Genomic DNA, 12,833 nt, shown 5'->3' on the forward strand with positions numbered 1-12,833 from the left:
CATTAATCAGAAATAACAAGTGAACACTCAAAGGAAACAAAGAAATCGTTTGTAGCATAGCAAAAAAAATGCACAGTACACTGGTTTGTAAAGTAAATATGAGGGTCAAGTAAAAGCTAAAATGTCTGTTATACAATGTAATAAGTCTTTATAAAATACAAACATTAACATGCTCTTTTCTTTTATCACAGAAATTGAAAAAGAATATTTTCTCCAAGTACTGAAGTCATGTAAGAAATATATGTAACCTCAACAAATTAAACTGTAAGGATAATTTCACACATTTCTTACATATTCGAATGTAATCGTGTGATCTATGGTTGTAATATGGTGCAGTGGCTGAGGGCAGGGCCTAGAGTCTTGGATGTATAACCTACGGCCTACACCCTGCGGCCATGCTACCAACACTCTAGGTCCTGGCCACAACCACTGCAGCATATCACACCCATTGTGGCTTATAACTTCAGTACTGACAACTTTGGTGGACACAACCACAACCAGTGCAATATATGAAATCCATGGTAGCTTATAACTTCAGGGCTTATAACTTTGGTCCTGGGTTCATGACCTTCAGCCATGCATCCAACTTCACTGCTTCTAACGGCACTGCTTATAACTTTGCTCTTGTGTCCATGGCCTTTGGCTATGCATCGAAGACTGTAGGTCCTGGCCAAAACCAATGCCACATATCACACCCATTGTGGCTTATAACTTTAGTACCTAGAATTTTGGTCTTCTGTGCATGGCCTTCGACCATGCACCCAAGACTGTAGGTCCTCGACACAACCACCGCAGTATATGAAACCCATGGTGGCTTATAACATCAGTGCTCATAGCTTCGGTCTTTGGCCATGCACCCAAGACTTAAGGCCCTGGCCACAACCACCTGATCAATTCTATGGATGTATCTATGGGTGTGATATGCTGCGGTGGTTGTGGCCAGGGCCTAGAGTCTTGGGTATATGGCCTACGGCATACGGCCTACGGCCATGCACCCAAGACTCTAGGCCCTGGCCACAACCACTGCAGCATATCACAACCATTGCAGCTTATAACTCATTGTCACACCCATACATTCAAACATTTTAACTGCGGCATATACTCAATTTGAAACCAAGACTCTATGCCCTGCCAACAACCACCTCATAGATATTCGATTCTATGGGTGTGATATGCTGCGGTGGTTGTGGCCAGGGCCTAGAGTCTTGGGTGCATGGCCCGCATCACACCCATGGTGGCTTAAAAGTCATTACCACACCCATAGAATTAAACATTTTAACTGCAGCATATACTCAATTTGCACCCAGGACTCTTAGCCCTCCCCACAACCACCTGATCGATGTTCGATACTATGGGTGTATCTATATCTCTGATATGCTGCAGTACTTATGGCCAGGGCCTAGAGTCTTGGGCGAATGGCCATATATATTGAAATCTATGGGCGTGCACTATATAAAACCCATGTTGTCTTATAACTTCAATGATTGTAACTTTGTTCTTGGGAACATGGCCTTTGGCCATTATTAATTATTAATTTTGCATTTTTAAAGCGCTCACACAGCCCGCAGACATTGAGGCGCTGTTACAGGAATTGTTTGTTCTTTATTTGCATAATTGTTTTTTTTTTTGTCTTAGTTGCGTATTTATAACGCGCTTAAACACCCAGAGGTTTCTAAGCGCGGACCCGGGGATCGAACCTGTGTTGCTTTGCTTTGTGTCGTCTTGCTTCCAAAGCACGCATGTTGCCGCTGAGCTATCCTCCCAGGACGGTCATGCACCCAAGACTATAGGCCCTCCCCACAACCACCTGATCGATGTTCTATACTACGGGTGTATCTACTGCTGTGATATGCTGCAGTGGTTGTGGCCAGGGCCTAGAGTCTTGGGTGTGTGGCAATAGATAAGTGAGTCTATGGGCATGCACTATATAAAACACATGGTGGCTTATAACTCCAGTGCTTATGGCCACAACCATCACAGCATATCACACCCATTGTGGCTTATAATGTCACTATGTATAAATTTGGTCTTGGGTGCATGGCCTTCGGCCATACTTCCAAGACTCTAGGCCCTCCCCACAACAACCTGATTGATATTCAATATTACGGGTATATCTATTGCAGTGATATGGTGCAGTGGTTGTGGCCAGGGCCTAGAGTCTTGGGAGTATGGCCTATGGCCTACGGCCATGCACTCAACACTCTAGGCCCTGGCCACAACCACTGCAGCATATCACAACCATGGCGGCTTATAACTCAGTACTACACCCATAGAAACAAAAATTAGTCAATTGTAGCATTCGCTAACACCACGCGTGTCCTTAGAACAGTTTAAACTTGCCTGCGCACAGCACGGACGGAAGTACTATCCTTATGAGAACCCTCATTTTCAGTAATTACAAACATCCCGGAGAGTGCGGGCATGGCGAATACATCACTAGCACCTGCTGCCTAAACAAATACAGTATTTCACCCATCTCTTACTCTGTGAACCTGCCCAAGCACTGTGACACACCAAAACACTCCCCAAAACATAATTTCACCTCTGGTCGGTGCTGCGCTGTCGGCGGATCCAAGATGTCGGGCGCATCCAAACAATCTGACGCACATCACGCCTCACTCCAGCCAATCAGAGGACACGTTGCGTGTCCGCGGTCATGACGCGAGCCCCTTAGCCAATCGGTATCTTGTCCGCGGAGCAAACAGGGAAGTGTGACCGCAGAGCATACATAGATATCACTAATTTTTTGAGACATACTTTTTGGTCGTTTTAAAGAAAACTACTGGACAGATTGGCACCAAATTTGCAAAAGCACACTTTCGGGACCAAGCTCCTGCCGCAAATTTGGTTAACATCCATCCAGCCGTTTGGGCTGTAGACGTGCGCAAACTTTTTCCCCCATTCAGTCTATGGGAAAAAAAGAAGTTTTGGGACTCCCCCTATAACTTTCCCCCACAGACCAAACATCACCAAAATTTGCAAAATAATTCATAGTGACACATACACTTTTTCTGCAAAGTTTGGTGTAGATTTGTCCAGGGCGAGCGGAGTTATAAGCCACCCAAAAAGTGCTCTTCCTATGCAACAGCAACTTAACCATAACTACCTTGGCCATGTAATATATATTTATACATGAGGAATATTAACATGACTAACATAAGCAATGTTTAAACTGAATGCAACACAAATGATACACAAATATAGCTCACTAACATAGAAATGCGACTAAATTGGAAGCCACAGCATGCTTTCAAGCAAATAAAAGTCCCAAAGACTTCATGAAAATGTAATGTGCTGAAATAACAATATACAGATCTGTGCAGAGCTCAGACAGTGGCTAAGCAGACCAAGCCAAGGTTACTGAGAAGTTATGGAAGGTCTGAACATCTCAGAGTGAACACGAGATAGCAATTCCCAGAGCATGAGAAGGATAGTCCCCAGTTAATCCTGGTGTTATGGAGGATTCTCATTTATGGCTAATTTCCCTCACCTAGTGATTCCCCCAGCAACTTTGCTGGACTTCTAGAGTTTATTTATTTCCACTTGGTAAGAGTGTGAGCTTTTCCCCCACTCTTACCTGTGTTTTGCCATGAGAATTTCTCTGTTTTTGTGATTGTGGACTCTGAAGTACACCACTTCAGTAGCCCCCTTCTTTTTGTGTGTCACACAGCACCTTCAGTGCCGTGGCACAGGGTTGTCTTTGGGACTTCCCCGACTCCATTTCTGAGGCTGTCTACAGTCCCCCAGAAAAGGGTAAAGTTGCCATTAACTTTACTTAGTCAATCTACCACAGATACAGTACACCCCATCTTCCATAGAGTACTGGAAAGGGTTAATTTGTATCCCTTTTTATCTGTACCTCCTAGAGCATTGTTTCGCTCTTTTAACATTTAGACTTGGCTGGTGGCAGTGGTATCTACCCTAACTTTTCTACCGCAATTATATTTGATAAACGTGGTATTGTTCTTGGCTATTACATTAGCCTCGAACATAAACCCGCTTGACCAAATCGTCTTTCTTTTGGCTCCGGTTGGGTTTATTCACCATTTCTTTTTGTTAAAGTCCTTCTTGTGTTTTACTTTACGCGGCAAACTAGGTTCGCCTTCATTGTTCACCGTCTTTTGGCGGGCTTCTGCTCGGAAGCCCTCCACCAGGTACCTGGGTGTCTAGGTGGGCTGAATGTGAGGGAGGGGTGTAGTCACCCCCTGCACAGGGTATCCTAGGAAACCCAAGTCACACTTTGCCATGATTGGCTGAGGTGGTTGTCCAGGCTGGACAACCCCCCTGCTGGGTGATTGACAGCCAGGCTGTGTGAATGGGGGTTTTGCGCATAAAAGGCAGAAGTCAGAGAGTTGCCACTGGAACTACAAGGAACCGAAGAGAAGCAGAGAGAATGACGGCTGCTGCAACTCCCCCGTCACGGTGAAGCCCTGCTGCAGTCCTGAGCTATCTACCCTTCAACGACTAAAAGAAGATCCAGTCAGAAGTTTTCTTCCCTTGAGCCTGGTGGGGATAACCAGCTCATCTTCCACAGCAAGAGGATCCTCTTCCTTGGTCGAAATCGCTGCACACTGCTGTAGTGGTCCGGATAGCCATTTGAAGAACCTCTCCTGTTTTTAAGGACCGCACCTTTTATTTCTTGTCGCTGCTGCCGGCTTCATCCCTGTGTGGTACAGACCCCCTTCAGACATCCGCCTTCACAACGAAGCTCCAGGAACCGTGGGTCTGCGGGAAACCAAAAGGAACAACTGCCAGGGCACCAGCTGCACCATTGGAATAAGGTACTGTGTTCTGCTTGAGGAAACTGGGGAAACCCCTTTTCTTCATCTCCAAGGCTTGCCCTTGTCTTCCCTCCTTCTTATAACATTTGCTTCCGAACATTGACAATATCGAAGTACTTTTGGCTACGTTGAATCGTGAACTGTCTGACTGTGTGATCTTTGACAACAGGCCCCTGGTGTCACTTGACCCTGGCCCTTTGACTTTTGAACTCCTGTCTCTGAGTGTTTCTCGATTCTGTCTGCCTAACCAAATATTGCCTGTGATTTTTGCCTCCAACTCTCTCTGGGTATCTCAGGTGCTAAGTGTGTTTTGCCCCGGTAGCATTTCATGTCATGGATACGCATTTATTTAGTAGACCAAACTGTCAAAAAGTGATCGCAATCCTATTCACGGTAGCGTGTTTTGTTCGTAACACCGGTGCATTCAAACACAGGGTACTTACCTTGAGACATACTGTACAAAGTGAATTGGTTAGTTGTAGTATATTTAACGTGTGGTTTTTGTTTAAGTTTAATAGAAGTGTTGTGTTTATAACAAATGGTTTAAAAATAAATGTACTTATATTTTTCTACCTGTACCGTGAGTCAGTGATTGCTTGAGTCACAGTAATTGTGATCCCTTTGTGTAATCTCTGCTACTGCTCATATACTCTTGAGATAAGCCTGGCTGCTCCGCCACTGCTACCACTCTGACATAGCAGTATGGGCTTGTACCCAAGGTAAAACTTGTATTGCCACCTGTAGTCTTAATTGTGTGTAGTGGTCCCTAAGGGCACTGCACAGGATTCTGCCTAACACCTGGGCTTTATAAGCCACACCCAAACAGCAGCACATGCTTCGCGTTATTCTGCAGTTAGCAGCGTAAAGCTCACCCAGTCCGTTCTGTTCTCCAGTGTTTTTTGCATCCTGCTACATGCTGAATCCTGTATCTGGAAAAAGAAGAACACCCTTATTCAGCGCTTACCTGTAAGTAGCAGCCTGGCTTTGGTCTTGAATCCCCCATCTTCAACCTACCACCAGCTGCTCACCTGAATAAACGCGATCTGGGGATTCTTCATCACGACGCTGCATCCATCTTCAGAATGTTGCAGCAACCTGAAAAAGACAAACAGAGACATTATTAGTGAGCGCTACCTCACGGCCATGCAAGGACACCGATAACCACTTACCAGGTGCAGTCTCTCCTTGATCTCGGAACATCACAGCGGCCCAGAACATTATAACGACCTGCAAAGGAAGCGGAGCAGGCACAGCTTAGCAAAAAGAAAAGGCAAGAAAGCACTGCGCACCGCGCATTCACTTACCTTGCTGGGATTCTCATCCTATACAGCATGGCAACGCCAAAACTCTCCAACTCATCTGAGGGAAAGAAACTAGAGACATTAATAACAAAACGGCAAAAGAGGAAAAGGGCAAGATAAAAGACTGTGAAACAGTAGTACCTACCTCATCAAGCAAATCAGAGTCACAGCAGGCCTGGACCCGAACACGGGGCAACGCACCAGTGAAGCAACTAGGTTGCAGAACGCCCACACCTCCAACGCGCCCCTGCACAGAGACGCAGGACGGAGAGCACACCATACCTAATATTAAGGTGAGGAGAGAGACTAGACTTAAGGGAGGAATTCGAGGCTGAGGGAGGTGGGAATCAATTCAAGAGAGACATTTAAGCCTTATATCCAGTTCTCCTGTATTGCAGGCACTATCTACGTCCAAAACACTATCAAGGGAGAGGGTTCGAGAGTGCTTATCTTCCACCCAGGGCTGAGTGGTGTCCCCATGGATATCAGGTGAGCATAACAGAACGCAAAGCCTCATATAACTATCCACCTGGACGTCATGGAAACATCAGAAACTGACCAATTAGCCCAGTTATTGGGGCAGCTACGTGCTGAAGTACATTCAGCCAGGGAAGAAACTAACACCCTTAGGAGAGAAATGATAGTTACTAAAAATCACACTGAGAAATTATGTAGACAATTACTCCAATCACAGGCAGGACAGGCCCCCTTACCTGGAAGCGTTCCGCCAGTGACAACACCAGCCACTCTGGTACAAATTCCTTTAGCTCCACCAGAACGGTTTGCGTGGGATCCAAAGAAGTACACAATGTTCACGAACCAATGTAGTCTTCATTTCCTTTGTAGACCCAAGGCTTTTCCTAATGACCAGTCACGGGTTGCCTTTGTTTTATCATATCTGAGTGGCAGTGCTGCAGGTTGGTCTGTACCATTAATGAGTCATGATGATCCACTGCTACGTGACTTTAGAGGTTTTCAGCAGGAAATGGAGAAACTGTTTGGTCGACATACCCAAGGACAAGCTTTGGATAATGAACTTTTGTCTCTCTGTCAAGGAAACCAAGACTTGCTATAATATATAGCAACCTTTAATAGGTTAGTTGTTGAAACGGATGGCCTGAAGATAAAAGGACCACATTATTCCATCGGGGTCTACGGGGAGAATTAAAGGACGTCCTAGCACAAGTGGTTAATCCACCAAGAGACTGTGCAGAGTTCATCAATCTTGTTGTTCAGTTAGATCATAGGCTCCAGGACCGAAAAGCCGATCGGATGAGATTGGACACTTGTGCCATGTATGTCTGATCAAAGGACAATGTCTCTCATTCAGCGGAGAACACTGTATAGCCCATGCAAATCGGAGGGGTACGGGCTCGCTTAAATAAGTCTGAAAGAGACAAAAGAAGGCAACAGCTATTACGTCTATACTGCGGAAGGTCAGGCCATTTCCTCAAAGAATGCCCAATAAAGCCTCAGAGAACTGTTGGAGCTACAGAAAAGGAAGATGACAACAATGAGACAGGAAACTACCAAGCCCGGCAAGCGTAGAGGTCTGTTTTTCGAGCATGGAGAATGAGCTACACACCTCACACTTTGCATTACCTGTGATTTTGATCCATCACTAACAACCATCGCGGATGCATGCCGTAGAAGCATACATAGACAGCGGGTCAATTGGAAACTACATAGACCAAGATCTGGCAGCAGAGATGGGGCTTCCCCTATGCAAAAAGCCGACTACTGAAAAGGTCACCACTGTTGATGGTACTGAAATAGCTTCTGGTCCAGTAAGCCAATGTACAGCAGTATTAACCCTTCTGTGCCAGGATGGACACTGAGAATCTATTGCTTTTGACCTCATCAAGGCTCCTCAGTTCTGGTTAATTTTAGGGATGCCATGGTTAGTAGCTCACAACTCTCAAATAGATTGGCGTGCAAAGAAGTTGGCCTTTTCCGACGACTGTGCTCTCACTTGCTACAACAGAGAAAAGCAGAAAACAGATTCACAGACATCTGTTCGGGGAACAGCAACAGTAGTACTGGGGGTTACAGCTACTCTACCAAGATTTTCACGACGTTTTTCAGAAAGAACAAGCCAATACCCTGCTACCGCATAGACCGTATGATTGTCAGATCAATCTCATGCCCGGTGCACAAGTTCCTTGTGGTTGAATCTATGCACTCACAGAACCAGAAAACCTTAAATTTGAAATCTTATCTAGATCAGTACCTGGCTAATGGGTTTATCTGCCCGTCTAAATCACCGGCAGTCAGTCCCTTATTCTTCGTACCACAGAAGGTAGGGGACTTGAGAACTTGCATCGACTATCGCGCACTGAACAAAATCACTGTAAAAAATCACTATCCACTGCCTATAATTCCGGAACTGCTAGATCAAGTTAAAGATACCCAGATCTACACTAAATCGGACCTTAAGGGATCATATCATCTAGTTTGTGTTGAGACGTATGGAAAACTGCCTTTTGTACCAAGTATGGCCTATATGAATATCAGGTAAAGCCCTTTGGACTTTGCAATGCTCCCGCTGCATTCCAGTATTTTATGAATGATGTCTTACCGGAACTTATCGACGTGTGCGCTTTGGTTTATATTGATGACATCTTAGTATAGTCCTCTTCGAAACAAGATCATGTCAAACATGTTCATTCAGTTCTGGCAAAACTCTGTCAACACCAACTGTATGCTAATCTTGAAAAATGTTCTTTTCATGTTACCGAAGTTGAATTCCTCAATTTTATCCTCACTCCAAAAGGGATCAGGATGGATATGCACAAAGTAGATGCCATTCTTAATTGGTTGTCACCAACTTCGTTCAAGGGAATCCAGAGCATGCTGGGCTTTGCAAACTTGTATCGCCGATTCATCCCAGGCTTTTCTCAGATAGTGCACCCAATCACATCATTGTTACGAAAGAACAATAAGAAATTCCATTGGACAGAAGAAGCAGAAAGGGCTTTTCTAGAACTCAAGAAAAGATTTACTTCTGCCCCAATTCTTCGACACCCTCGCCCAGATCTCCCTTATGTGGTGGAAACGGATGCCTCTAGCATGGCAATGGGAGCAGTTCTTTCATAAAGGGATCCCGATACTGCCAAGCTGCATCCTGTGGCCTTCTGGTCACGAAAATTCACACCTCCAGAACTCAATTATGCTATCAGGTACAAAGAACTTCTAGCTATCAAATCAGCTTTCAAGGCTTGGCGACATTATCTCCTAGGTGCCAGACATACCATCAATGTGATTACTGATAATTGAAATCTTCAATACTTAAAACTGCTAAAGCTCAATCTTCACGTCAGCTGCGATGGGCAGTTTTCTTTGCAGAATATGACTATGTGATCACATATCGACCGGGAGTCCGGAACAGAAAAGCTGACTCTTTATCCCTCATGGGTATTGATGAAAAAGTATACACAACCCCAGATCCAGTAGCTATCATTCCGAATGGCAAATTATTAGGCCTGCCAACAACACTAACCCAAAGGGAACTCCATAACAAGATCCAACTCTAAATGAATCCCGAGACCTTACAAAAATGGAGTACTCAAAACGAACATTACATAATTAAGGATCAACTACCATATTTCAAAGATCGTTTATATCTGCCAAGTAAAGAATTACAAGAGCAAGTCATCTCCGTTTATCATGACCCTTTGATGGAAGGTCATCCAGGAATTGGCAAAACCTTAGCCAAAGTAAAAAGAAACTTTTGGTGGCCAACATGGCGCAAAGACATTATTCACTTTATCCTTTCCTGTGGTGTGTGCACACAAGATATATCTCAAAAGCAAAAACCAGCTGGTCTCCTACAACCCTTGGAAATTCCACCCGAACCTTGGCATACACTTTCTCTCGATTTCATCACGGACTGACCTCCCAGTCAAGGTTTCAATGCCATCCTAGTGGTTGTAGATTTATTTTCTAAGATGGCACACTTCTTTCCATTTAAAGGTCTTCCAAATGCATCCAGTCTTGCGAAGGTGTTTCTGGAATGTATAGTACGAATACACGGTTTTCCTTCTGTCCTGATTTCAGATCGAGGTAGACAATTTGTACCTAGCTTCTGGTAGAAGTGCTGTTTAATGGCCCAAATCAATATTCGATTATCCACCAGCCATCGTCCCCAAACAGATGGCCAAACGGAAAGGACAAACCAGACACTCGAACAATACCTTCGTTGTATGTTACACCAAGTTGAAGAAGGATTTACTATGGATAGCAGAATATGCCTATAACAATTCCCTGCATACCAGCACGGGACAAACTCCTTTCTATACCTTATATGGTAGGCTTCCACGCACCTCTAAATGAGATGCTTCCAGGGCTCTGGAGATGCCAGCGGTGAAAACCTTACATACAACCATTACTCAAGCCTTCAAAGAGGCAACTGGACATTTACTTCAATCTAAAGAAAGACAAAACAAATTCTCTGATCAACATCGCAGAAAGGCTCCTGATTATCGAGTTGGAGACGAAGCCTGGTTAGCGTCAAAACATGTGCCAATAAAAGGAACCTGGACCTTTTGTCCACGATATCTGGGACCTTTCACCATTGAGTCCAGAATAAAACCAAGTAGCTGTTAAACTAACCCTGCCACCAAACATGAAGTTCCATCCTGTATTCCATGTATCACTCCTAAAACCTGTGCAACCTGGAACTCGAGTTACAACACCACCAAAGCCAGTACTGATAGACGGAGAACCGGAGTTTGAAGTTAAAGACATCCTGGATTCAAAATACACTAGATCTAAATGATATTATTTAGTAGATTGGAAAGGATATGGTCCTCAGGACAGAACATGGGAACCAAGTGAGAACATCCACGCACCATGCTTGGTAAAACGTTTCCATCAAAATCATCCAACTAAACCAGGGCCAGGCAGAAGAACTACTGTGAGAGGGGCCTTGGGGGGAGTGCTGTCACAATTCATGCCCCTGGTCATCATGGCCAAGCAGCCTTTTCGCTGGGGACAGGTTACAGGCTTCCATTGTGGCCTCAAGGGCCACAAAACACCATCAGGGACTCTCTTGGAGCCAGTCCTGGCACATTTGGCGCCAGGCTCATACTGTTATGTGAAGGACAACATTTGGATTGGAACTTCAGTTAACATGGAGGCACTCATATAGCTCAGTTACAAAGAACTGAGCTATGCGGTCTAGTATTTCGGGTGTGGCCGGGCCTGGGACTACTTTACCTGGAACTACTTTACCTGGGCTATATAAACCACACCCAAACAGCAGCACATGCATCGCGTTATTCTGCAGTTAGCAGCATAACGCTCACTGTGTCCGTTCTGATCTCCAGTGTTTCTTGCATCCTGCCACATGCTGAATCCTCTATCTGGAAGAAGAAGAACACCATTATTCAGCGCTTACCTGTAAGTAGCAGTCTGGCTTTGGTCTTGAATCTCACATCTTCAAACTACCACCAGCTGCTCACCAGAATACACGCGAGCCGGGAATTCTTCATCATAATGCCGCATCCATCTTCAGAATGCTGCAGCAACCTGAAAAAGACAAAGAGAGACATTATTAGTGACCGCTCACTCACGGCCACACAAGAACACCGAAAACCACTTACGAGGTGCAGTCTCTCATTGATCTCGGAACATCACAGCGGCCTGGAACATCATAACGACCTGCAAAGGAAGGGGCACAGGCACAGCTTAGCAAAAAGAAAAGGCAAGAAAGCTCTGCGCACCGTGCATTCACTTACCTTGCTGGGATTCTCATCCTATACAGCACGGCAACGCCAAAACCCTCCAACTCATCTGAGGTAAAGAAACTAGAGACATTAATAACAACAAAAAGGCAAAAGAGGAAAAGGGCAAGATAAAAGATTGTAAAACAGTAGTACCTGCCTCATCAAGCAAATCGGAGTCACAGCAGGCCTGGACCCAAACACAGGGCAACACACCAGTGAAGCAACTAGGTCGCAGAACGCCCACACCTCCAACGCGCCTCTGCACAGAGACACCGGATGGAGAGCACACCATCCCTAATATTAAGGTGAGGAGAGAGACTAGACTTAAGGGAAGAATTTGAGGCTGAGAGAGGTGGGAATCAATCCAAGAGAGACATTTAAACTTTATATCCATTTCTCCTGTGTTGCAGGCGCTATCAACGTCCAACACACTATCAAGGGAGAGGGTTAGAGAGTGCTAATCTTCCAGCCAGGGCTGAGTGAGTCCCCGTGCATATCAGGTGAGCGTAACAAATAGCTTGAGTGTCCCCAGTGCTACAGAAAACCATAACACTTGCGCTAATATTAGCCAAAATCCCTATAAATGCAGGGTGAAATAATTCCAAACGCGGTCTCATCACACGTAACCCATAACTGAAGAACACTGTCCATTCATTAGCAAAGGACACAGATAGGACACCTGCTTCACTCCTTACCACATTTCCAGACAAAAGTCACTGTACAAGGTCAACTACAGAGGAATCACCCTGTCTCATGGCCTAGGAATAAGGGATGGAATCTTTTTTTATTGAAAGGAAAGCAGTCCATGAACATCTCTTTCCCTACTCCTGTTTAGCTCATGTCTTGACAACCTGCAAAGTTTCCAAGGTTGGTCAGTTGAAAGCCAACTAATCAAAACCCCTAATGTTAAGCCGCCCATTACGTATTAGGCCAACCAATAGCTTGTTGTAGGGATGGTGTCTTTTTATTATTATCAATTTAGATGTGGTTTCGGGAGGATCAAGCAGATTGTTATTACCCAATTA

The sequence above is a fragment of the Ambystoma mexicanum genome, chromosome 4p (assembly GCF_040938575.1).
Source record: "Ambystoma mexicanum isolate Mex_15411 chromosome 4p, UKY_AmexF1_1, whole genome shotgun sequence".
NCBI lineage: Eukaryota > Metazoa > Chordata > Amphibia > Caudata > Ambystomatidae > Ambystoma > Ambystoma mexicanum.